Genomic DNA, 27,658 nt, shown 5'->3' with positions numbered 1-27,658 from the left:
GCATCTCAGCATTGTCTCAATATCTACCTAATGTTTTTTACAGATGGGTGCTAAATAAATGCTTCCATAATAAGAGCATGTTATAATTCATTTGGTTAGTCACCCATGAAACATTCTTCAAGCACAAATATTGTACCACTCTTTGTACTACTATTTATTATGGAATTATTCAAATAAAAAATACTGATGAATTGTTTTAAATAAATCAATGGAAGAATTAATAATAAAGGCTAATTCTGTAGACTCAATTTAATAGCTAAATATCAAGCTCGGTTCTACCTCTAAAAGGTGGCAATGACATGAGATCAGAAGGTGTCTGAGTTTGTCTTCTCATCTCCATCTCCACTATCTGCAGGGCTGGCAATATATGAAAAAGAAAGCATGTCACACCTCTCTGGAATGAGAAGTGAAATACTCATAGAAGATGAAGGCCCTTTAGAGCTAGTTCAAGCCATTGCAATAATCAGGTAAACAAGCTAGTTATCACTCTTGCAATGCTATCCAGTCTTCCCCACTATGGTAGACAACCTCCTTGCCTGTCTAGTGTATTCAAAGCTTTTCATAAACATTAAATTGGTCTCCCTCTATAAATACTAAATCCTCCTGGCTGAAGAGAAAGTCCATAAATTACAAAACAAACCAGGAAAGTAGAAGAAAAAGAGAAAGAACCCTTCTCTAAATGCCTTAAAACACCTTCTTATATTTCACCTCTGTGGCTGTTTCTATTTTGTGTTCATCTCTGGTTATTGGCCTGCGAGGTATCGGTTTTACAATTTTTGCTAAGGCCATGTGTCAGCCTTTCCAGTGTCAGCTTAGAAATCTTAGAAATGATTTAAGAGAAGAATTATCTTGGGAAGCATATCTTCAATTTAGACCCAAAAATAAACAAGAAGGGAGTGGGGGCAGCCTTATCAAAAGCAAATCACTCTTCACTGCCTTGCAAGCCTACGCAGAAAAGGCTCTTTTGTACATCTCCCATACAGACTCTTTTTCTCTGTTTATCTTACTTCCATTTTTTTGTTACATGACTTTCTCACAGCTTTTTATGATGGGCATATGTGTATATTTAAAATGTGCTAACGCATACTTAAACACCCCAATGTGTTACATTGTGATATGCATTCAAAGCGTCATTAAAATAGCGGCAACAAAAGGCTAACTACTAAGAAAGTCCCAAATTTCAGAATTAGTTAGGTTTTTTTGAACTGGTGTTCTCTTCTGGCAGTAAGAACACACCAGGAAACTATTAATGCTTACAAGGTCTTCTCCTATCAGAGGAATGTGCCTTTCTCTTTGCTCTGTTGATTTACAGGTGCTGAAAATGAGGGACACGTTTCAAGGCGTACAAGTTACAATAGCTCCCTGAAGAAGCTTAGTTTCAGAAAGCCTTTCTGGATTATGTCTAGGTCAAATTCTTCCCCTCGTGTGTATCAATTGGGCTTCCTCAGAAAGCGGTGACAGGCACATTGTCAAGCTGACCTTGGCCTTCTTTTGTCTGTAGGTCCTTGTCATTCAACTAAGACTTCGTTCCCAATTGTAGAGATGAGGTCTAGGCAGCAGCAGGGAAGACAATGGCCAGCCTGAGAGGAAACCCCTTTTGTCTCCTTTTGTTAGAAACAGGCAGGGAAGAAATTGACTTCCTCACTTTGTAGAGTGCAAATGGTAATGATGACTTCCATCAGAGCGTTGTTATCAAGAATACTAGGAAAGGACTGCAAATTCAATGAGAAATGTTTATTAATTAAATGATAACAAATGTTGCTTAGAAACTGGCAGTTTCTTCTTGGTTGGCAGGACAATGGGGTCATTTGTTTCTTCTCTTGGTTTTGCAAGAGTCACTGTTAGCAAGGAAATATTTGACTCTTCCTTTTGTCAATTTATTTTTCTAGACCTATGAAACGCAGCTCTCAATGGTAGGGGCCAATGACACAGTCGGACTTACCATAAATGAATAAACACGCAGAGCTCCATGGAGACCCAGAGGCCACCAGAGGGCAGAGACCCTGCCTCTATGATGACGGGATATGTCTTTCATTGCGGGGGCCATCTGCTTAGAGTAGCTCACCAGTAAAGCACCAGCCTCTGTTTACTGGGGGCCGGAAAATGGAAGACCACAGCATATCAGGTTTATCATAAGAGTTGACAATGCCTCATTAGTCAGATGTTAAGGTGCAGGGAGATATTATTGAAACAGTGTGAAAATTTTATTTACAAGGAAAATGCAGACCTAGCCAGCACCCGATGTTTAGACAGTGCTTTACAGCCAGGACACAGCCTCTTCAGGGAAAGTGGAGTCCACACTTGGCAGACAATGTTTTAGAGGTGTTGGTGCTCATCTCTGGTTATCACCCTGTGTGGTATTGCTTTCACACTTTCTACTAAGGCCATGTGCCAGCCTTTCCAGAGACCCCGCCATCAAAAGTGCTTCCCTGATCTCCCCCTCTGCTCTCTGTAGTGTCAGCTTTCCTGTGTCTGCGTCACTGTCTACTTTCTGTGTTACTCTTAACCAGCTGCTCCTCACTGCGGGTCTCCTAGTGTCGGTCCCTGTGCGGACCTCTTAGAATACCTCAGCCAACATGTGCAGAGCAAGGTAGTTCTCTCCTATTTGTGCCAAATGCATGTTTCACCCGTGCCTCCTTCCCTCACTACCCCTCCACTACTTCTCCTTCCCCATCTCCTAATTTCTTGCAAGACTGGATTGTTTTTTCTGGCTCCCGACCACTGACCCTCCACTTCCTGAATTTGGCCATTACTTTCTTATTTGATGTAAACATGGAGAATATCACCCTCCTGGAGCTCCCTCTTGAGCAGTCCCAACCAACAAAGACCAGAATGGAAGGTGGCACAACCAGTTCATTGGCCACTAGGAGGGACTGAGGCTGTTAGCTGTTAACTTTCCAGAATATCCACCCCCTTAAGTAGTTCATTTTGGATGCCGGAGACTTTCTCCCTGGCTACTTTGTAGGATTAGCTCATTGTTTTCAGGCACCATGCTTTGCATGGTTTACTCTAGTTTCCTGAAACATTTAGCCACTTTCTCTGGGCCTAGGTATTAGCAGGAAACTCAGGAAGTCTAGCGGACATCGTACCATACAAAAGTACACAAAAATACATGTGTATTTCCATAGAAATGCAGATTATATTGGGTCAGAATAGAGAGAATGGGAAGGTTGGGTGTGTTGAGGAAGCTACAGAAAAAAAAAAAAAAAAAAAAAAAAAAAAAAAAAAAAAAACAACAACAACAACAACAACAAAAAACTCAGCGCAACTGTAGGATAAACCTGCATCTTTTTCACTCCCTGGAAGACACAAGACATATTGGAAAGAACCAAGAACCCAAGCTGAAGAATTAGGCCTGTGTTCAAATCTGACAAGTTCATCCCATAGCTCCCTGAGCCTGACTCTCTTTACCTTAAAGTTAGGGTACTGGTACGAACCCCACAATTCTGTGGCATAAAGTCACATGGATTAGGCACCCAACCCAGTGCAGGTGCTCAGTAAAAACTCAGTCTCTTCTCCGTCTGTCACATTCTTGTAAAACTATGTTCTTCAGAATTTTTGCATGTTGGCAATTTTGTTTCATTCATGCTCTGCTTTGATTATTTGGGCTGAACTTTCAGTTTAAACTTTTTTTTTTTCTATCCAATCTTTCCTCCACCAAACAAACACATCATGGAAGAAACAGAAACGTTTGGTGGTTTTAGTGTGATTATTAATAAAAATAAAATATTCACATGAGGATTGAGAGGAATTAACATGGGCCTAACACTGATCCACACTTGATTACCTATTATGCTTTCACGCCAAAGATAAAGCAGACCTAGGGAAATCCTTCCTCTCCCTGTGAAAGTTTATTAAAATGATAAATGAGGTTTCGGTGGCAGTTAAGCAACTCTGAAGTGCTCTCTCGTGGACAAACTCCAGCCCCCTGCTTGTTAGCGAGTATTCTGCTGAGGAGAGCTGGCTTTCAGCACAAGCACTTCTGTATGACCTGGGGTTGTCAAGGTTACTGGGATGTCAGGATTTTGGGACACAGAGTATTCAAAACTGCCACTGGATATATCATAAATATTAGACATTCTGATTTCTCCCTCTGCATGGATCATTTTCTTGGGATTCATCTCAGGAGAAACAGTCAATATATTAATTTTCCTAATGGAACACAACACTGACAAGGATTAATGAGGAGGCTTCATAATGGACTCATTTTCCATCTGTCCCACTACACTCACATTGTATTCACAGGGCCAGTCAGAACTAAGAAACAGCACTCCTTTCTATCCTTATGGCTAGCTTCTCAAAAAGCAGGGAGGCTGCTCGAAATTCACTTTCAGAAATATAGTCACAAAATACATATACGCATTTTGGAGGATCCCTGGGCACTGAGTTCGGTATATTTCAAAAATAAAAGATGCAGCCCCTTTCCACACTCTTCTGTAACACTTTAATCAGAGGTAAATGCCTCATCATTTTATATCTAGTGGCATTAGAGTGGTTGGCGTGTTAATTGTTAAGCTTCCAACATCTGCCTGCCTTGAAGAAAGTTCACACTTTGTGTGTGACTGTCTTAAGCTTTTATACCATTAAATAGCATCCCCAACCATATTTTATATCTCATATAAGACAATTCTAAAATGTACTTCTCCAAGTTGTTGGGGAGATAAAAATAAGGCAAACTGTCTGGAAAGGCAAGCACGCTTCTATCATTTTAGTTATAAAATTGTAACAAAGGTGCTTCCTCACTTTCTTGCTTACACAGTCGAATAGAAATAGTTGTTCGGTAGAGAGTGTGCCTATTTCAAATGCAAGGGTACTTTTATCCATCCACTTGTGAAATACCCCATCATACTAAGGGCTATGATGGTGATACAAAGTGGGTAGGTATGGTAGGTGAATGGAGAGTTGAAAGAACCAACTGGTGAGAGACATCAAACAGCAGTTATGGGACCCCCTGTTGGTTCACCACACCTAGAAATTGTGCCCTTGTTTCCAGTGATCAAAGGTCTCACCATTTTGCTCAAATCTACTTTCTATCTACAAAGGATGCAGTAGATTCCTAATGGTGATTAACCTTTGCACTATTTCTCCTGTCTAATATCAATTCCTATAACCACTGCCTAGTCCTTGGTTCTTACAATATACATAAGATCCAGAACCCCGCTCACGTTTTCCCTTTATGCAGCTGTCCAGATATTCACATCCAGAAATCAACTCTCTGCACTGTGAGCTTGTCTAAATGCTTGTGTGTGGATACTTTACAGAGAGTATTTATCCTATCATGACTAGAAGTGTAACTTAGGTGCTTAATGTTATTTAATAGAAAACAGTCCCTAAAATTTGTATCTTCTAAAGACTTGATTAATTGTTAGAAAGCCATGATGTGAGGAAAAATAAAAAGAGAATTTTGCAAAGCAAATCCTAGATCTGAGTTGGGTAGTCTCATTTGAAAGGTCATGGACCTTGTAGCCCAGGGTTTAAATTCCAGCTCCATTTGTAATAAAAGCGGTTATGTGTTATCTATTTGAGACGAATTTCCTCCTATATAATAATGTAATAATACTTACCTTGCTGGGCGATTGCAAAGATTGTGTAAGGTAATGCATATAAAGCACCTGGCAACTGGCAGACACCATGAAAGGTGGCTGTCATTATTCCACTTACTGAGGCATGGGGCTGGGAATTAGTCCTTGTCAAATTTCTGCTCTCTACTTGGCATCTTACAGGCTAGTTCTCATAATTATCATGGCAACCTCATTTTACAGATGAGAAAGCTGCATCCCATAAAGGATAAGTAATCTATCCGAAGTCAGCCCATGCTACGACTTGCCTGAGCTAGAATGCCAATGTGGGTCTGGACCCCACCGCTTCCTCTGTGTCGTGTGGCTTTTCTATAAGGGTCTCTTAAGTCAGAAGCAGAGCTATGAAGCCCTTTCCCAGGACCAGCCAGGCAGCCACATTCTGAATCAAGCAGGCTTTCATTCATGTCCACCCAGTCACAGATGCTCAGGAATGCAACCCATGTGTCCTCACTCCCCATGGAAACAAAGGGTGTCTTGAATGCTGTGAAGCTGACCACAGCTCAACGTTTTGAACCATGAAGAAATAGCCTGGCGCATGCGGACACATTAACATTGTTGAGACTCAAACAGGGGTGCCAAATTGTGATAATTTTCATTGATTGTACTTAATAAATTGTTCCCTTAGTCTAATCATAGAACGTTTGTCACACTACCATTAAAGAATTTTAGATTCAGAGTTTATTATTGTTCTAGATAGAATTTTGTCCCCACTCCCTCCCCCCACCACCAAAAAAAAAAAAAAAAAAAAAAAAAGATGTATCAGAGTCCTCACTCCCAGCACCTTGGAATGTGACCTAATTTACTAAAAAGGTCTTTACAAAGATAACCAAGTTAAAGTAAGCTCATTAGGGTAAGCCCTAATCCAATATAATTGGTGTTCTTATAAAAAGTGAAAATTTGGAGACAGCTTCACGGGGGGGCAGGGTGTGAGCTGAAGAGACACAGGAGGAAGACGGCCGCCCGCAGGGCAACAGGAGAGGCCTGGAGCAGAAACTGCCTGGCAGGCTCAGAGGAGCCAGCCTGCTGACACCTCCATCCCGGGCTTCTGGCCTCCAGACTGTGAGATGGTAAATCCCTGTTGTTTATGCCACACAGTGTGTGGTACTTATTTTATGGTGGGCCCAGCAAAATGATGCGATTGTGTACCAGAAAAAGAATAATCCCATCATGTGACTTAGTGTAAACTGACAACTTGAGTGATTGTCCTTCGAATTGTGCTGTGCCCTGTTGTTATTATACTGGTCATTTAAATTAACCTTAAAACGTCTAAATAGGAGGCCATTGAGAATATGAAGCCTGATGCGCCAATACTGACCACAGGCAGCCAAATGCCTGGGCAGATGGGGAGGGGTATCCCCAGTGAAACTGACCTTCAAGCCAAGGTAGTCCCAGGTAAATCTTCCAACCAGATTGAGAACCTGCCTTCCCGTTTGGGAGCACAGACCCTTTCCTCTGATTGAACCCCATTCTTTACCTGTTTTACATGTACCTATCCTTTCCTAATTGGTTTTCTATGCTGTGGTGCCCACCTTTGAGTGGTGTCTTCACTTTAACCTTTTTTGCATGCTCACAAACCGATCAGCATGCACTCCCGATTCTGAGCCCATAAAAATCCCTGGGGACTTTCCTTCCTTTGAATAGGGGGGACCATCCCTGCATCCCTCTCTGCTGAAAGCTGTTTCATCACTCAGTACAATTCTTCTCCATCCTCCTCACCCTTCCACGTCCAGTGTATCCTCATTCTTCTTGGGCGTGGCATTAGAGCTGGAGAACCATGGAACACAGGTGAGTTAGAACATGCCAGCTTGGCCACCCCTGAGCAGGGATGTCGCTGGCCGGGGTCCTCACCTTGCGAAGTGACCAAAAAGAAAAATTCTGCATCACATCTACACCTGACAGAATTCTGAGCTATGAGCAGCAGTAGCAGACACATTGTCTTCAGGTGAAAGGTACCCTAAAGCCACGAACACTTGCTGTCTGCGCTTAGACCCCACAGAAAGGTCTTCAGTGGATAAGTTCAATTTGCAGGTTGACCTATAGTCTGTGTTCATTTTTAGGTACCCGAATTATTTAATACATTCGATCACAAGGTTGAGTCGAGTCATGAAAGCTGTTCGGACTGAAGCTCAGCGGCCAGGCCTGGGGTGAGTTACACTTCTCGGCGGCGTCTCTGCTTCTTCAGCCCTGGGAGGGCTGATTGCTCCCTGCCCCATTCTCGTCCCTGGAATTTGTAAAGCTAAATTGGCCACGCAATGTGAAAAGGCTGGGTCCTTTGGAAGATAAAGTTCATTTATGTACTTTAGACTTCTGCATCATTGTAAGGAAAGTGGTTTTTTTGTTTGTTTGTTTGTTTTTTAAATCCTTTTCAAAAGAAAAAAAAGTCAGTAGAAACCCAAAATGCAGGAGTTCTAACCTGAGCAGAAGGCCTGGCAGGCAGTGTCATCTAAGAACAAAGCAGCCAGCATCCTCTCTCTAGAGACAAAACACATTATTTCTACGACATGCTTAGTCTCCATCTGCTCGGAGAAAAGGAGTGAATCTCCCATATGCCTTACCACTGGGCCATGCGTGCCTATGACAGTGGCTCTCCCTACAATGCAGAATTGAACATTAAGTAACTTTAGGCTGCTCTAATGGAAATAGCATATGGTAACTAAATGAGTGAAAACAAATGCATACCTTGATTATTTTGCTCCATTTTTGTGCTGATAAAAGCGAGTGCCACTAATCACTCATCAGTTTCTAATGATTTCAGTAAATCTGTTTTTCATTTTTCTAAAGAATTCTCAAGCAATACCCATCATATTCATTATTGAAATTATGTACTCATGAAAAAAAAATTAAATACTACCAATTATGTTATATGGTCATATTTTCCACATAAACATTGGCATTTATTTCCTCTAGCAGTACCCAGGGCCAGCACAATATGTAATTTGCTAGGCTATTTGGCAACTAAGAATGATTCAGACCCTGATGTTTGCAGTTAATATGGTGTATAGCTTGAGTTTGAGGCCAGAAAAAGAAGTAGGGCTGACAGTGAACTGTTCCTTTGTTTGTGAATGTGAAAGTTTTATGTGTCATTGCACCTAGTTTGGCATAATATTGCTACAGAAACAATACAAGTGTAAAAAGAGAAAACATTCATTTCATTTAATCCTTGTGTATTCTGTTCTTAATATTTGCAGTTGATGGCAAAGTCATTATTATAAGCGGAAACCTTCAGCTCAGCTGGCTCGAACACGTGTTGTTAGTGAGACAGGGCATGGCGGGGCTCCTCCCGCTGCGCGGTTGTAAGCTGGGCCCTGACCACAGGCAGCACCCCTCATTCTGCACAGCCATGCTGCCACAGCTCCTTCTAGGGAACAGAGAATATAAGGTGCTCTAGTGTCAGACCAAGACAAACTCATTCCGGAAGATGAACTAGAAGCTAGCAGAAAGTTACAGACGAAATCTAAGAATTTGGGAAACATTTAAAAATGTATATAGAATTCATCGATGGATGCCAGTTTTTTACTGAAAGAGCAGTCATACAGTCCTTCAAATTGAGCTATCAGAGAAAGGAAAGGTTTTGGATGAGATACAGAACAGGACTACAGAGAAAGAATATTTCCCAGGGCTTAGTCTGGAAGGCATGGTTTATTGGCCCTGAAAACTTTTCAGGGTACAGAGAGGCCACCACAGTGACCAGAGAGAAGGGGAATGGTTAGGGCAGCTGATCAGATGACTCACACAAAGCTTTGCAGTCAAGGGGATAAATGACACTGGTGACCATTGAAGTCACAAGCCCTGTGGTCAAGAGCATAAATTCTTACAGGATCAGAATTTCTGTCCAGGCTCTAGTAGACACTAACCACGTGTTAGAGAAAGTCTGGTGAAGCTGAAGACTGTGTGCTCATGTACTGCATACCAAATACAAAACATGATGAATTCAAGATCAATAGATGATTGACTTTTAAGTTAAAAATTTGTCTCAAACTCTCACGGATAATGCAGTAAAACAAACAAACAAACAAAAACAAAAAAATCATGTACCAGGAAAGATGGAGAAAGAAAGGGGATGGTAGTGTGCCAGGAGTAGCTAGTGGCACTCACAGTTAAGGGAGAGTGAGCTGGACCTAGGAATGAGTACTGAAATAATACAGATGGACTCTCAGTGATTCCAGAATGTACACCAGCTCTGGGTATTATGGTAACCATTACTGCTACTAAAACTAAGTCTGATCATTTCAATATCTACAGGTAGGAATCAATGCAACACATAGCTACATTCCAAAACACGCCCAAGTTTAGTTTCATTTAAAAAGTGTTTGAAAGTGGGATAGATTAGCTCTCTATCTGGAAGACACTCAGGAATGACTGAGGAAGCAGCGGCACTGGTGTTACCATGAGAGTCACCTTCACAGGTGTCCACTTCAGGTGGAGTCACCGAATAACCTTAAATTCTCAGCTCTAATACATCTCTGACCTTCACCCTGGCTCTGTGTTCCACCAGTCAGTGCACTGAACCTGCTATTCTGTCTAGCTTGGTTCATTTAAATGTGTCGTGCTCCAAAGCATAAAGGGTAAGCCTCTCTCTCAGAGACAGTGGGCTATTAGAATGCTAGATGTTGCTTTTCAAAGAGAATGTGAAGAGTATTATTATGAAGTAATTAGTCCCTGACCACATTCATTTTTGGGGGGGTCAGAATTTCACATCCTCTGAGGACCTGTGGAAGCAGAGGCAGGTGGCTACCTGGGAAACTGTGGTAAGATGTGTTGTATAATGTTGCAGGCAGAATTGGAGATCTGTGGTACAGGTATACTTTGGGCTCCTTGACAACTCCAGAATTTTATAAATCTATGTTATCTTATGCAAGAAATGTTTTTTCTTCTTTTTTCCTATACAGTTCTAGTCACTTGGTTTTGGCAATCTTTTTTTTTTTTTTTTTTGAGACGGAGTTTCGCTCTTGTTACCCAGGCTGGAGTGCAATGGCGCGATCTCGGCTCACCGCAACCTCTGCCTCCCGGGTTCAGGCAATTCTCTTGCCTCAACCTCCTGAGTAGCTGGGACTACAGGCACGTGCCACCACACCCAGCTATTTTTTTTTTTTTTGTATTTTTAGTAGACACGGGGTTTCACCATGTTGACCAGGATGGTCTCGATCTCTTGACCTGGTGATCCACCTGCCTCAGCCACCCAAAGTGCTGGGATTACAGGCTTGAGCCACCGTGCCCGGCTGGCAATAGTTTTAAGAATTCCAAAACACAGCCCCGGACTATTGCCATGACTTGCTTGTCTAGGGATGGACCTGCTAAGAACCATTAAATTAAAATTGAATGGGATTGGAATTGGATCCTGGGTGTAGCTGAATGAGTCTTGGGTTGGTTTGTGGAGCCCGCTGAGGTCAGCTGCAGGCTGTGCATGGTCCAGGAGGCTGCTGAGCGGTCGCCTATGTGACCCAATGTCCTTTCATGTCTTCATTCTTGGAGCATCACCTGTAGATGAGGATAAAAACAATGACCCTGTGCTCACTCTTTCCAGACATGTGTGCACTGGATCGGGAGAGTGAAGTGTGCAAGAACCATGAAACAAGCCACACATGCAACGAATTTAAATGACCACACAAATGTATGGATATAAAATTACTCTGCTCCTTTGGTGACAAACTATAGAACCTTCAGGATAAAAGGTTTAGGTTATTGGATCAGGTTCTAAAAGGTGATTCCTTTGAAACTGTTTACACTGGAGGATATGAGAATTCTAAACTTCCAGCAAGATCTCATAGACTGTGCTCTCTTCAATATTTTTATCCATATTTTACCATATTTATCTTCAATAATTTTACCCAAAATTAGTATCTTTCCTTGGGCTTTAACTCTTCAGGTCTTCAAGTTTGGAAAGAATATTTTACTTATTGGACTAAATAATCTCTTTTTTACAGGCTAAGTTATGAATATTTAACTCTTCAGGCCTTCAAGTTTGGAAAGAATATTTTACTTATTTTACTAAATAATCTCTTTTTTACAGGCTAAGTTATGAATATTTAACTCTTCAGGCCTTCAAGTTTGGAAAGAATATTTTACTTATTTTACTAAATAATCTCTTTTTTACAGGCTAAGTTATAAGTATTCTACCTGATTTTTCTTCCAAAATGCAACATTTTAAAAATAAGTTATTTTAAAAATAAAGAGTAATTTGCACTCTTGGGGGTTCGCACTCTGTGGAAGGCTTAGAGACAGGTATTGTGTGGCTGGTGCCCACCTAGCCCATGTCAGTATCCTGTGGAACTGGACATGCTGGACATAATCTCCAGCCCAGGAAGCTTTTCTCTGCCTGGAGCACATAAAGCCTCCAGTAGGCAGGGCTGTGTCCTTACGGTGTGAGGCTGATGTCTTGCTGAGGTAAAACCACATTTCTCTTAAGTATGGGAAACTATAAGAGGAATCTTTTCCTATGTTTTAAATTACTGGGCTTTTTAAACATAAGAAACTGACTTCCTGCTGGGCACAGTGGCTCACGCCTGTAATCCCAGCACTTTGGAAGGCCGAGGCAGGCAGATCACAAGGTCAGGAGATCGACACCATCCAGGTTAACATGATGAAATCCCATGTCTACTAAAAATACGAACAATTAGCCGGGCATGGTGGCACATGCCTGTCATTCCAGCTACGTGGGAGGCTGCCCTGGGTCCCGGAGAAATGGGGTTGACATAGCTGTGAGGCTGATATTCCTTATCTGAAAAACGTCTTCTGATTTTCTTTGACCCTTATGATAAATATTTCTTGTGCTGTTTTTTTAAAAAATATTCTTGCTTGCTTGCTCTCTCTCTCTCTCTCTCTCTCTCTCTCTCTATATATATATATATATATATATATATATATATATATATTATTTTTAAGTGTTACTTTTTCATTCTGCCACTGGACATTCTCTGAATATTCCAATAATCCTCAAATCTACTTATTAAACACTATTTGTCATAACACTGTTACTCTACCTGAGGTTCTAATTTATTAGATTGGTGTCAGAAAAAGCTTGATAATACAGGAAAATTTTTATTTTGTTTGGGTAGAATTTTTATTGCAGGAAAAAAACCTTATTGGTAAAATGATACAAAACGTTACTTTTCTGAATAAGACACAGTGAATACAAATGACACTTGGCATATTATGAGGTTATGTCCTGATGAACCTGCCATACATTGAAAATATCATATGTTGAAAACTCATTTAATATACCCAACTTACTGTTAATAAACCTAACAATCACAGCATGGCGTAGTCCACTTTAAGTGCACTCAAAACACTTAAATTCACCTACACTTGAGTGAAATAATCTAACACAAGTCCTATTTTATAACAAAGTATTGAATATCTCATGTTATTTATTGAATACTGTACTGAAAGTGAAAACCAGAATGGTACAAAACTAGAATGGTATAAATTTCTGTATGGGTACCCAAAGAAGGGTTTCTACTGAATGCATATGGTTTTCACACCATCTAAAAGTCAAACTATTATAAATCTAGGACTGTCTGTATTTGGGATCACAGCACTTTTATGTTGAAAGACCTATGGACCAACTGTTTCATTTTACAGAGGAGGAGACTGAGGGCAAAAGATGTTAATTTCTCTAAGACGTGGGGATGCCCCCCGTGTCATAATGTACTGGAGGAAATTCCATGGGATTCCTAAGACCATTTGGTTAACCGTTTGTATGCTGAAGTCTTCCTAACTTCATGGGATTCTACTCGGGCATTGAGGACCAAGTCCTTTCTCTTCCTAAGTCCCCAGAACTGCCTGTGGATTCTGTCAGAATTTCACATCTCAGCTTTGCCAATGTTTGCTCTTGCTTCCCACCATGGATTTTACTTTTATTTTCCCTGCGTCTCAAGTTCCTTCCCTCCCACTCCCTCTTTTTCATCCAGGACTAGGCTTATGCAATCCCAAAGCTGATGCTGACTCTCTTAAGTTTTGGTGATTTTACTGTGACTTAATTTTGGGGGTTGAGTTAAAAACTCATATGTTTGGGGAGGTGGGAAGAGATAGCATGGGGAGAAATGACAGATACAGGTGAGGGGACGAAGGACAGCAAACCACACTGCCATGTGTGTACCTATGCAACAATCTTGCATGTTCTTCACATGTACCCCAAAACCTAAAATGCAATAAAAAAAATTAAAAAAAAAAACCCATATGTTGAAATTGTAGCCTCTGACACTTCAGCATGTGAGCTCATTTCAGAGAGGGCCTTTGTGAAGAATCAAGGTAACATGAGGTCATTAGAAGAGGTTCTAATCTAATAAGACTGGTATACTTCTAAGAAGAGGAAATATGGAGACAGGTACACATACAGGGAAGATGAAGTGAAGACACGGGACGAGGCGGCCGTTCACAAGCCAAGGAGTGAAACCCAGAACGGATCCTTCCTTCACAGCCTCCAGATAAAACTGACTCTGCTGACACCTTGATTGAAAACGTTTTGCCTCCAGAATGGTGAGACAATAAATTTCTGTTGTTTTAGCCACACAGTGGTGTGTGGTGCGTTGTCATGGTAGCCCCAGCAAAGTCACACACATGTCTTCCTGGTGTGGTGTGTATGCAGTACATGTGGCAGCTGGAAGACGTCAGTTAACACTGCAGGGTAGCATTTTACCACACATTGGATGTGCTATGGCTGGAGTGAGGAACCCTAAAACCTATCCCCGTGGCCTCCATTGCAGTCCTCCTTGTGTATAGGTTGTCTTCGAGACTTCATCAACCTTCAGGATTTTTTACAGCATAATTAAAGGGGTTGGGGAGAACAGGAATGCCATTTACAAATGGATACTGATAACTCTGGAAGCTTCCCTTGGTCAAAAAACTACCATTTATAAGAAATGTTAGCTTTTACACAAAGATATATAGTATGTCTATTGGTCTTTCTTTTTAAATAACTGTACTTATTGGTAGAAAACAGTTGGCAAAGATAGTCAAGGGCATGATGAGTATAGAAGAAAAAAATGTAACTTCATGAAGGTCAGCAATGGAAGAAAATAATTGATTACTGAAGAGAATTTCAATTTTTAGATCTCTATATGCTATATAAATAGAGCTACCAAATAGATTCCAAAATTATCATAAAAATCAGCAAATATCCTGTCATTCCCAAATTGTTACTACCTAAGATAGTAAGCACTGTAGTAGTCCTTTCCTCTTATTAGTTTTAAAAATGGTAGAAAAATATACAACGTGTCCTAAGGGCAAATGCTATGGTAAGTGTGGTTCCAATGCTGACAACAGAACTTTGTGTTCACCATTTAATTTGAATTGTAAAACTAAGCTTATGAGAATATTATTTCTATTTTCAAAATATGGGTTAAAAAACTGAGGCTCAGAGAGTAGCAGTGCTGAATGGTGTGATTGAATGAGGTAGGGGCTGAGCTGGAACTAGAACTCAGTTCTTAGACCTCAAATTAAGAGGCACACAAAGCTTCCTTGCGGGCAGGCAGGTGGGCTTCGTTGTGAACTTGGGTACCCTATGCTGTCCCACAGAACCCCATATTCTGAGATCACAGGCTTGGTTTAATGAGCTACTCTCACTGTCTTGAAATCCCTAAAATTTTCAGAACAAAGTTTAACAGAATGGGATGAGAGAAAAGAAAAAGCAGACATGATGCAGCTCAATTGTGAAGAGTGAGGTGAGGATTGAAAGTGGACATTGGCCCAAACGTTTCTGCTCTGCAAAAGGCAAGAGACAAAATCACAGCAGTGCTTCCCTTGGAAACAGTGGATTATTGGTTCTCTGAGAGGCCAGCTCTAAATTTGCACATTTTCCTCTACCATCTAACTCTGGAGACCTCATGATTTGAGGAGGCCTGGGACCCCACACCATTGGGATCATTGTATTTCCATACTTAAGCAGAGAACAGGGGTAGCATGAGTACCCTCTGACATTGATTAGTATTCAGTTAACAAGAAATAAAGAGGTGGCAATAATCTCAAAGTGCCCTTGGAGGGTGTTGCTATAAAAATTTTGTGACATTGCAAATAAGAAAGGGTATTTAACAGATCTCATGAAACAAGAAGAGTATACTCTATTTTCTCCAGAGTCTAAAATTATAGGCTGATTTTATTTTGGAGTATATATATTCCTAGTAACATATTTGAAAGTTGGTTTTCCTAAGGCAAAATGTATCTGAGTTGGTGCTATGCTTCAGGAGAATGCTGCCACTGCTGGTACCATATTAGATACTCCAAATGCCATTGTTTGAAGCCTCTGGGCGATGGACTGAAGGCAGACGGAAACGAACTGCAGGGGTTTGCTAGGTGGCATTGGAAAAATGGGGCAATGACTCTTGAAGTGACAGATCTATTTGTACCTGCTTCCATCACAGTTTTTCTGTGTATGTGTTTATAAAATGTAGCACACTTCGAATTTTCAAAACTTCCATAAAAAGTTCTGTTTCTCTGCTTCATTTTTTCATGTTGACCACCAGAATTTTGACCATAAGATTCAGACAGAACCCACCTATTCCAGGTATCCACCTAAACTAATACCTACAGAGCTCCTCACACCCAGATTTTACAAAATTTGAAAATATTGAATCCAGCCTGTGAAGTGAGATCTATTTTACAACTTAACTCAATTCTGTCTAAATACAGGACCATGAGCACCATGAAGCAGGGCTCCACTGTTATGCACGGAGCCTCCTCACTGGTGGCCAACGTGCCCAGGACACAGTACTGTACACTCGTTGATGCTCATAAGTGCAGCCTGCGATGCTCTACACTGGCTGTGGTCCCCATATGAAATCTACTCAGCATATTGTCTTTCATCTTTCAAAACAGAATTGCAATTTTATTCCAGTATCTAATATTCACCTCCCCAAACCATGTGATTTTTTTAAGCCAATCTCACCCCCAGTGCCAGAAGTCAATGCAGACACATTTAAGACACTCAGTATATACTTCTTCTAACCATTTCTGGTAAAAAACAAGATAGTTGTCCAATTGGATAAGTGGCCCAAAGTGATGAAGAAAGTTAAATTATCTCCTTTGTCTCCTTTTATGCATAAATAGGGAAGCACACTGCTTGATTGGGTCTGAGAGACATTTGCGTATGGTGAAATGAACCAGTCTCTGTGGTAAACTGAGGCTCTGAGTATCCAGTGATGAATGACAGCACCCTAGGTTGCCGATGATACTGTTGTACCTTGACTTTAAAAATCTGGAATCTGCACAACCTTTATATTTCCTGTCAGAGGATATAAATTAATTCTCAAATTATTCATGCCAATTTGAGTTGAACTTTGTGTTATTTGTAGCAAAAAGTAATCCAACTGCTATATACTGCAATTTTCAACTTTGTGGCAGGGCCCTAAAACCAAATGTCTTTTTATGCACTTGCATAAAGTTTGTTTTAAACACCAAATACTTATCAATGGCTTCACTTAAACTTTTTTTTGACCGCAGCTGAAAAAGGTGTTCTCAAGAGGCAGTATCGTGGGCTTCACAGTGCATGCTGCTTAACGCCGTGAAACCTTGTCACTAGCAATCATAGGTCCCGGTGTTCTTGTTTAACCATTTCATATCCCCTGCTAGGTGAACATTTCCTCTTTGCAATTTAGCCAAGAATCCACTAACTGAAAAAAAATGTTTTATTAAAATAGCTATTAAACATGTGGCAGACCTGGAGCAGATCTTGTCCATAACATTATTAAGAAAGCCTATTATGCCAACATAAAAGTGATTTATTATGCAACATATGTATCATATGTATAGATCTTGCCCTCAGAACTGTCTGTACAATTCTCTGAAATATCAAAATGTAACCAAAGCAGAAATAAACTGCCTACAGGGAATCACAAAACTACCCTATTTCAATAATTAGGCCATGATATAATATGCTTCACCCTTAAACCAAAATTTAAGTAAATTTTATATGATTTAACCGAGAGACTAATTGCAGTTTGTTGAGCAAAGGGTTAACACTCTAAATGCCAGTTTCCATGTTTAGGAGAAATGTTGGTTGTTGGACTATTTACTCTTATCTAGGTCCTGAAGAAAAGACTGTTCACTCACGGAATAGTGATAGAGGCATGCTAAGGTTTAGAGATTTTATCAATCTTATCATGTTAAGCTCTTAATTGTTGTCATTTGTGATATCCTGATGCTTTTCTGCTGTCTCCAGACTGCAATCTTTCTCTCACCAAGCCCACAGCTGGGATATTTCTACAATACAAAATTGATTGCGTAATTTCATCACCTAGAATTTTGCATTACAAACCTTCTTATTGAAAATCAAGTTCAAACTCCTCCGCACAGCAGAGGGTCGTGGGTGGCCTCACCCCAAAGGGCATCAGCCTCATCTTCCAGGCATGGCTGAAGGAGTCACAGTTTCTTAATGCCCTACACTCCTGAGCTTTTACCCATGTGATTCCATCTGCCTATGTTGCCTATTTATTTGCCCATCTAACCAAATTTTGACCTTTAAAAATATCCTAATCATCACAAACCCCATGATTATTTCCCCGGGTCCTTGTTATCCCAACTATCCAAGTCAGCAGTGGAGAGTCCTTCTTCTAACTCCTGGTCTCAAGTGACTCACCCACCCTGGTTTCCCGAAGTGCTGGAATTACAGGAGTGAGCCACTACACCCTACCCAAAATGGTACTTTAATCAAACTGAATCTGCATATGCACATGATTCTCCAGCATGCACAAATGCTGGAGGAAAAGATTTGTTTCCTTAGTTTATGAGAATTTAATTACTTATTCTGTATGAACATGTCAGGCAATAAACCCATGCACTATGAAAACAACCACACATCTTGAGCATCACTAAGCACAAGAATTTTACCAGAACCAGCAAGGAGTATACAGATAGCACAAAACAAGAAGAAACATGACTTTTCTGACATCTTGTCTAAAAAGAAAAATTGAACAAAACAACGCAAAACAAACAACAAGACAATTATATACAGAAATGCATGAACACAAAATCTTCTAAACAGTATAACACACACACACATACACACAAACATACAAAAAAAAAAAAATCCACGAATTCCTTTAGCTTTTTAATGCTGCTATGGCTCTGATGTTCACTCATCCAAAAAAATATTACTGAGCACTTTGGGCCAGCCTGTGACAGATGTCATGACATAAACAACAAAGTAGACTCAATCTTTTTTTTACAAAATTGCAATCATCTACAGAGAAAAATGAATTAAGATGCTATTCAGTGTGGTGAGCTCAGTCAGCAGTTCCAAAGGCGTCAAGGAAATATCTTTCTCACATCCTGCGAGAAAACCCCTCAGTTCATTAGTTTTATTCTATTTTATTATTTATTTTTAAATTAATTTAATTCAATTTTTAAGAGAGAGGGTCTCTCTTTTACCCAGGCTGAAGCGCAGTGGTGTGATTCTAGCTTAATGCAGCCTCAAACTCCTGGACTCAAGTGATTCTTCTGCCTCACACTACTCAATAGTTGGGACTACAGGTGTGAGTCTCCATGCCTGGCTAATTTCTTAATTTTTTGTAGAGATGTGAATTTCACTGTTTGGCCAGCCTGACCTCAAACTCCTGACCTCAAGCAATTTTTTCACCTCTGCCTCCCAAAGTGTGGGGATTATGGGCATAAGCCATCATGCCTGGCTTAGCTAATTCTTCAGGGGCAGGTAGGTGTATCCAAGGGAGAAACATGAGAAAAGCTTTCCAAGTAGCTCTGGCAAAGGACCTGAGGCCCGATATTCCAGTAGACTTGAGACTTTGTCTAGTCTTCCCATTGCTGCTAAAATATAATATCTTCACTTTATACCAGGAATGATTCAAAATGTGTATTAACGAACAACTTTTCCTTACAAAAAGCTGTACTTACTGTGTGCATGCACTGATGTAGCATTTATTTGCATGACTTAATTATCCTTAATAACTAAACATTAATATTTTTTTGAGACTGAGTCCCATTCTGTCACCCAGGCTGGGGTGCAGTGGCAGGATCTCAGCTCACTGCAACCTCTGTCTCCTGGGTTCAAGTGATTCTCCTGCCTCAGCCTCTTGAAGAGCTGGGATTACAGGCACCTATCATCATGCCCCGCTAGTCTTTGTATTTTTAACAGAGATGGGTTTCCCCATGTTGGCAAGGCTGGTCTAGAGCTTTTGATCTCAGTTGATTCTCTCACGTCGGCCTCCCAAAGTGCTGGGATTATAGACCTGAACCACCACACCGAACCAAAAGTTAATTAATTCTCAAAAAGTCCTATAAGTATTTTTCTCAATCTCCATTTTGCACTTGAGGAGTTTGTATTATAACAACTATAAGATATTCTTCAAAGACATTCAGTTAGAAAGTGGCAGGATTTAACAGTGGAGCCACTGTCAAAAACCTCCAACTTAAATCAACAAACTTCAGGTGGCTAAAGACTGAGATATGGGTTTGATCACCTGTGTAGCATCCACTGATGCTAGCCAGGTATTTTTCTTATGTTTAGTGTTTCTTAAACTATGGGGGGTGTTTTCATATGGTGTATATAGATTTGGTCCCTGACATGTCCAATAAGCTAAGAAAAAAACCTCTTCTGAAAAATCTTCTCCTCTAAACTTCATGCATATCATTAAATTATGTGCTATAAACAAAATGAAGCCTAAAAATTGGTACTTTTTACATTTCTTCTCATCTCCATGTAAGATTATTGGGCTATCTTCGTGGATTCTGAAGGGAAACCACACTTCTCCTTTACCGACTTCTGTTGGGTTCTGCAATCAGCTGTCTGCATCTGAGCAAGTCTATCCTGGCATCCCTCCAGCAGGTGCTTTGCCCCATTCCTTATGTATCAAACCTTTCTCCTGCTGCCTGCTGTCTTGGTCCTGCTGGTCCTTGTGGGTCTCTGCAGAGTTGCAGGTTCACGGCTGCCCTCTCCTCCCAGGCAGTTTGGGCTGCACCCGCTTCAGCGGTGGGTGGTATACACCTGTACTTCTCCATGATCTTGCCACTTCTAGATTTACTGTTTTTAGAGCTCACTAGCAAGTCACTTTGTTCCAGAGTGGCTTGCATAGTCCTTGGGCTTTCAGGATCACCCAAATGACAGCCAGTTGAGAAAAAAAAAGAGTTTAGACTGTTGGTGGGAATGTAAATTAGTACAACCACTATGGAGAATAGTTTGGAGGTCCCTCAAATAATTTAAAACAGAGCTATGATACAATCCAGCAATCCCATGTACACACACACACACACACACACACACATACATGTATATATATATATATATTCCCCCAAAAGGAGAAAATCAGCACATTGAAGAGATATCTACATTCCCGTGTTTATTTCAGCATTATTCACAACAATTAAGATTTGGAAGCAACCTAAGTATCCATTAACTAATGAATGGATAAAGAAAATGTGATACATATACAAAATGGAGTACTATTCAGTCATAAAAAAAGCATGAGATCCTGTCATTTGCAATAACATGGATGAAACTGGAGATCATGTTAAATGAAATAAGCCAGGCTCAGAAAGACAAACTTCCCATGTTCTCACTTATATGTGGGAGCTAGTAATTAACACAATTAAATTCATGAGATAAAGAGTAGAAGGATTGTTACCACAGGCTGGGAAGGTTAATTGGGAAGTGATGCAGCAAGATGTGGGAATGGTTAATGGGTACAAAAAAAAAAAAAAAAAACACACACACACACACACACACAGAAAGAAGTAATAAAACCTAGTGTTTCACACTCCTGTGGGTCAGGAACACGAAGCTCAGATACTTCAAATAACTTCCCTGAAATTGCACATTTAAATTGATTTCAGAGCCTCTTTTCCTTTTTCACTTGTGCTGCAAAATTCAGTAGCTTTGCTATTCCTGATCATGTGTTCTAGAGCAGATTTAACCTTTGTATCCCTTAATGTAAGAGGTGAACTCCAAAGAACTATCCAGCTCAAGTCTAATAACTTTCTTTAGGAACCATCAGAAACTTAACCAAAGGAAAATGAAAATCTCTAGTCTCAAAAAAAATTAAAAAAAAAAAAAAAGAAAGTAAAAGAAAAGAAAAAGAAAAAAACAAGCACTGAAAACTGTAGCTGAAAGGAAGGGTGGGACAGCAGGCCTCTCCCACCCTCAGCCTCCCTGCACCCCAGCCTCACCTCTTGAGTGTATCTTTTCTTTGGCTTATTCATTTGCTTGTCTTTACTTACTCTCCTTTTCTCTTGACTTCTTGAAAAGTCCCACATGGAAAAACAAAGCTCAAATAATTCCTCCTAGCCTCTAAGCTTGCTAAACAACCACAACAAAAAAGCTGTTAAGATCTCTTTTAAGAATGGACGGCAATCTGCTTTAACCTGCTCCCTCACCTTTCAAATGGCAGTAGATAAGGTGGAGTAGGGTTCCTTTCCTATCTGCCTGGCTGATGCTTGAAGGAAATCTGAGACCTCAATAATTTGGCAGAGCTTTGGGACATAAAGTGAAGACTTTTGCCTGGCCATGGCTTCCCCCACTACACCATTCGAGTGCGATTTGACATTCACTTTAAATATCACGCAGAACTGTGCAGTCTGGAGGCATCTGTGAAGAGATATTTCTTTTGGCTGTTTGATCCCTAAAAAAGAAAAAGAAAACACCATGAATGGGCTTAAGAATCAGAAAGCAAAAGAGAGAGAGAGAGAGAGAGAGAGAGAGAGAGAGAGAGAGAGAGAGAAGCAGGGAAGTACTTGGGTCTAACTCACATCTTGGAAGGTATGTTTGGTGAAGTCATGAGGGCTGGAATGTTTCAGCTTTCAGGACTGTAAAGGTTCATATTTATAGGCGGCCTGTTTATGCTATATCATGTGTGGTAGCGTAAGATATCAAAGGAAGAAGGTCTGTAGGACAGCCACCATTTTAAATGAAAAATGGCTCTTCTCCTCATGCGTGGCATTATAATGTGGCACAGATGGAAACGTGTGCTTTTCTGTTTTACTGTTTCTGTACATTACACAGGCAATAAATACTGGCCAAATCTAAGGTTCCGTATAACCTATTTTACCAGTATCAGCTGCTGCAGTTTATGGGTCCCCTAGAGAAAGCTGCCCAGTTTCCCAGGTTTTATAGGCCATTTCAAGGAGACCTCACAAATAAAATGGATGGAAAGTATGGCCCGTATTTTTCATATCCATACAGTAAATGCTGCATTTGCTTGTTACAGTTTACATTCTTCAATTACGTGTTGGGCAGATTGTTTCTCTTCAAACTCATATGTATTGATTTTTATTGTTTTAAAATCATTTTTTAGTTGTTATGAGGCTTCTTCCTTTCATCTAGAGTGGGTACAGATTGTGTGAGAGCTGGGGAAGAGTGGTTCTATGGTGAGTGGTTGCCTCACCCCCAGGATTCGGAGAGGGTTCTGCTGTCTCTAAAGACCAGGAAACTGTGCTCCTGTCAGAAAAGCAAAGAGATGGTTTCTAGTCTTTAAATGTAATTCCTACAAAGAAAAGAAAGAAATGAGTAAAAAGATTAATATCTAACTCAACTCCACCTCAGAGGAGTGAACATATGTAGACTGCCTATCATGAGCAAAGCGTTAGAGATTTTAGCAATATAATCTATTTAATCACAGAAAACCCACAAATTCAGGCCAGTTATTATCTTTATTTTACAGATTAAAAAAGTTAATTTTAGAAATACCGATGAACCACAAGTCATACAGCTGGGACTGGTGCAGAGCTGAAAGTGGAAGTAAAAACATTCAATACCAAATTTATATGAATATGCATTTTCATTCAACATAGCCCAATATATTGTCTCTAATAATTGAATAAGCTTCAGTGTGGCTACCAAAGGTGCATCTTTGTGCATTTAGGCCCGGCATATGTCTTCGTTGGTTATACTGCTGCCTCAGTTTGAGTAAGATGCTTTATTTAATATGGTCTTCCTAATGCGCTTACAGGCATCCACCTCTCCCCTGTCCCCCAAATCAACAGTGTTAAACCACTCTGTGGTATAGGTAGCACTGAGAGGGAGTCTTATGGATCAGAGAAGAGTTTCTGTCTTCTTCTAAAAGAGCAGGTGGCAGGAGGAAAGCAACCAAGGCAAGTTAAAAGCCCCACAGCCCACTGGTGGACTCAGGTTCTGTGAGTTGTGAGTTACTGGATAAATTTTTAACAGCCTTTCAAACCGATTCTGCGCTTTCAATCAACCACTCCCATGCCAATTTCATTTGTATTGGGATTTCAGAACAAGGGTGAAATAGACTCCGACTTTCATGAGGGAAAGGTTTGTAATTCATTTTTCTTGGGGCTCCTACCACATGTATAGGAAGGGCTTGGCTGCTGTTTAGGAAATTAATAGTTTTAAATAGATGTGTTACGGACACATCTTTGTTTGGTAAATTCTTCCTTTACTAAATATCATGCGAAGATAATCATTTTAAATACATGGAAAGAATTTCTGAAAATGTGCTTCTAAAATATAAAATATTACAATGGCTTCTCTCTTCTCAGATGATAAAAGCCAGTCTTTCCCTGTGGTCTGTACAGCTACTCAAAAGCTAGCCGCAGACTTCTCCATCAAAGCTCAGATCTTGTTGCTTGACAAAGACTTTCCTGTTGGCCATACTGCAGTCAGGCTCCTTCAAGCCCTCTTCTTCACTAGGCCTTGTCCATGGCTCCTAAACTGTCTTCGGCCAGCCCAGCTTGATCTTAGCAAACAACTCTTCTAACGTATCCCGCAACCCCATATCTAATCAAGTCTTTACCCCTCATCATTGATGTCTTTTTTTTTTGGGTCTTTCTTTTTTTTTCATATAAATTTTATTGCACTTTAGATTTTGGAGTACATGTGCAGAACATGCTGGATTGTTGCACAGGTACCTACATGGCAATGCAGTTTGCTGCCTCCATCCCCCATCACCTATATCTTGTATTTCTCCCCATGTTATCCCTCCCCAACCTCTCTACCCACTGCTGTCCCTCCCATATTCCCCCACAACAAACTCCAGTGTGTGATGCTCCCCTCCCTGTGTTCATGTGTTCTCATTATTCAACACCTGTCTGTGAGTGAGAACATGCGGTGTTTTATTTTCTGTTCTTGTGTCAGTTTGCTGAGAACGATGGTTTCCAGATTCATCCATGTCCCTACAAAGGACATAAACTCATAGTTTTTTGTGGCTGCATAGTATTCCATGGTGTGTATGTGCCACATTTTCCCTGTCCAGTCTATCATCGATGGGCATTTTGGTTGGTTCCAGGTCTTTGCTATTGTAAATAGTGCTGCAATGAACATTCGTGTGCATGTGTCCTTATAGGAGAATGATTTATAATCCTTTGGATATATACCCAGTAATGGGATTGCTGGGTCAAATGGAATTTCTATTTCTAGGTACTTGAAGAATCATCACACTGTCTTCCTCAATGGTTGAACTAATTTATACTCCTACCAACAGAACAAAAGTGTTCCTATTTCTCCACATCCTCTTCAGCATCTGTTGTCTCTAGATTTTTTTTTAGTGACTGACATTCTAACTGGCATGAGATGGTTTCTCAATGTGGTTTTGATTTGCATTTCTCTAATGACCAGTGATGATGAGCATATTTTCATATGTTTGTTGGCCTCATGTATGTCTTCTTTTGAAAACTGTCTGTTCATATCCTTCACCCACTTTCAAATGGGTTTGTTTGTTTTTTTTTTTTCTTGTAAATCTGTTTTAGTTCTTCGTAGATTCTGGATATTAGCCCTTTGTCTGATGGGTAGATTGCAAAATTCTTTTCTGGTTCTGTTGGTTGCCAGTTCACTCTAATGATTGTTACTTTTGCTGTGTAGAAGCTCTGGAGTTTAATTAGATCACATTTGTCTATTTTGGCTTTTGTTGCCAATGCTTTTGGTGTTTTAGTCATGAGGTCCTTGCCTATGCCTATGTCTTGAATGATTTTGCCTAGGTTTTCTTCTAGGGTTTTTGTAGTGTTAGGTCTTATGCATGTCTTAAACCTATCTGGAGTTAATTTTAGTGTAAAGTGTCAGGAAGGGATCCAGTTTCAGCTTTCTGCACATGGCTAGCCAGTTTTCCCAACACCATTTATTAAACAGGGAATCCTTTCCACATTGCTTGTTTTTGTCAGATTTGTCAAAGATCAGATGGTAGTAGAAGTTAAGTGTTGCTTCAGAGGTCTCTGTTCTGTTCCCTTGGTCTATATCTCTGTTTTGGTGCCAGTACCATGCTGTTTTGATTACTGTAGCCTTGTAGTATAGTTTGAAGTCAGATAGTGTGATGCCTCCAGCTTTTTTCTTTTTGCTTAGAACTGTCTTGGCTATGCGGGCTCTCTTTTGGTTCCATATGAAATTTAAGGTGGTTTTTTCCAGTTTTGTGAAGAGGGTCATTGGTAGCTTGATGGGGATAGCATTGAATCTATAAATTACTTTGGGCAGTATGGCTATTTTCACAATAGTGATTCTTCCTAACCATGAGCATGGAATGTTTCTCCATCTGTTTGTGTCCTCTCTTATTTCCTTGAGCAGTGGTTTGTAGTTCTCCTTGAAGAGGTCCTTTACATCCTTTGTTAGTTGTATTCCTAGGTATTTTATTCTGTTTGTAGCAATTGTGAATGGTAGTTCATTCTTGATTTGGCTCTCTTTAAGTCTGTTATTAGTGTATAGGAATGCTTGTGATTTCTGCACATCGATTTTGTATCCTGAGACTTTGCTGAAGTTGCTTATTAGTTTCAGGAGATTTTGGGCTGAGACGATTGGGTCTTCTAAATATGCAATCATGTCATCTGCACATAGAGAATATTTGACTTCCTCTTTTCCTAATTGAATACCCTTTATTTCTTTTTCTTGCCTGATTGCTCTGGCTAGAACTTCCAGTACTATATTGAATAGGAGTGGTGAGAGAGGGCACCCTTGTCTAGTGCCAGATTTCAAAGGGAATGCTTCCAGTTTTTGCCCATTCAGTATGACATTGGCTGTGGGTTTGTCGTAAATAACTTTTATTATTTTGAGATACTTTCCTTCAATAGGTAGTTTATTGAGGGTCTTTAACATAAAGGGCTGTTGAATTTTGTTGAAGGCCTTCTCTGCTTCTATTGAGCTAATCACATGGTTTCTGTCTTTGGTTCTGTTTATAGACTTGTGTATGTTGAATCAGGCTTGCATCCCCGGGATGAAGCCTGCTTGATCATGATGGATAAGCTTTTGATATGCTGTTACAATCAGTTTGCCAGTATTTTATTGAAGATTTTTGCAACCATGTTCATCATGGATATTGGCCTGAAGTTTCTTTTTTTGCTGAGTCTCTACTGGGTTTGGGTATCAGGATGACATTAGTCTCATACAATGATTTGGGAAGGATTCCCTCTTTTTGGATTGTTTGAAATAGTTTCGGAAGGAATGGTACCAGCTTCTCTGTATGTCTGGTAGAATTTGGCTGTGAACCCATCTGGACCTGGGCTTTTCTTGGTTGGTAGGCTATTAATTGCTGCCTTAACTTTAGCCCTCGTTATTGGTCTATTCAGGGTTTCGACTTCTTCCTGGTTTAGGCTTGGGAGGGTGCAAGTGTCCAGGAATTTATCCATTTCTTCAGGTTTACTGGTTTATGTGCATAGAGTTGTTCGTAGTAATCTCTGATGGTAGTCTGTATTTCTACCATCAGAGAATTGGTGGTGATATCCCCTTTATCATTTTTTATTGCATCTGTTTGATTCTTCTCTCTCTCTCTCTCTTTTTTTTATTAGTCTGGCTAGTGGTCTATTTTGTCGATCTTTTAAAAAAATCAGCTCTTGGATTTATTGATTTTTTGAAGGGTTTTTATGTCTCTATCTCCTTTAGTTCTGCTCTGATCTTAGTTATTTATTGTCTTCTGCTAGCTTTTGAGTTTTTTGATCTTGCTTATCTAGCTCTTTCAGTTTTGATGATAGAGTGTCGATTTTAGATCTTTCCTTGCTTCTCATGTTGGCATTTATTGCTATAAATTTTTCTCTAGACACTGCTTTAAATGTGTCCCAGAGATTCTGGTACATTGTGTCTTCATTCTCATTGGTCTCAAAGAATATCTTTATTTCTGCATTCATTTCATTGTTTATCCAGTCAACATTCAAGAGCCAGTTGTTCGGTTTCCATAAAGTTGTGCAGTTCTAAGTTAGTTTCT

This window comes from Saimiri boliviensis, chromosome 1, assembly GCF_048565385.1.
Source record: "Saimiri boliviensis isolate mSaiBol1 chromosome 1, mSaiBol1.pri, whole genome shotgun sequence".
In the NCBI taxonomy this organism is placed as follows: Eukaryota; Metazoa; Chordata; class Mammalia; order Primates; family Cebidae; genus Saimiri; species Saimiri boliviensis.
This window is presented reverse-complemented; position numbering follows the sequence as displayed.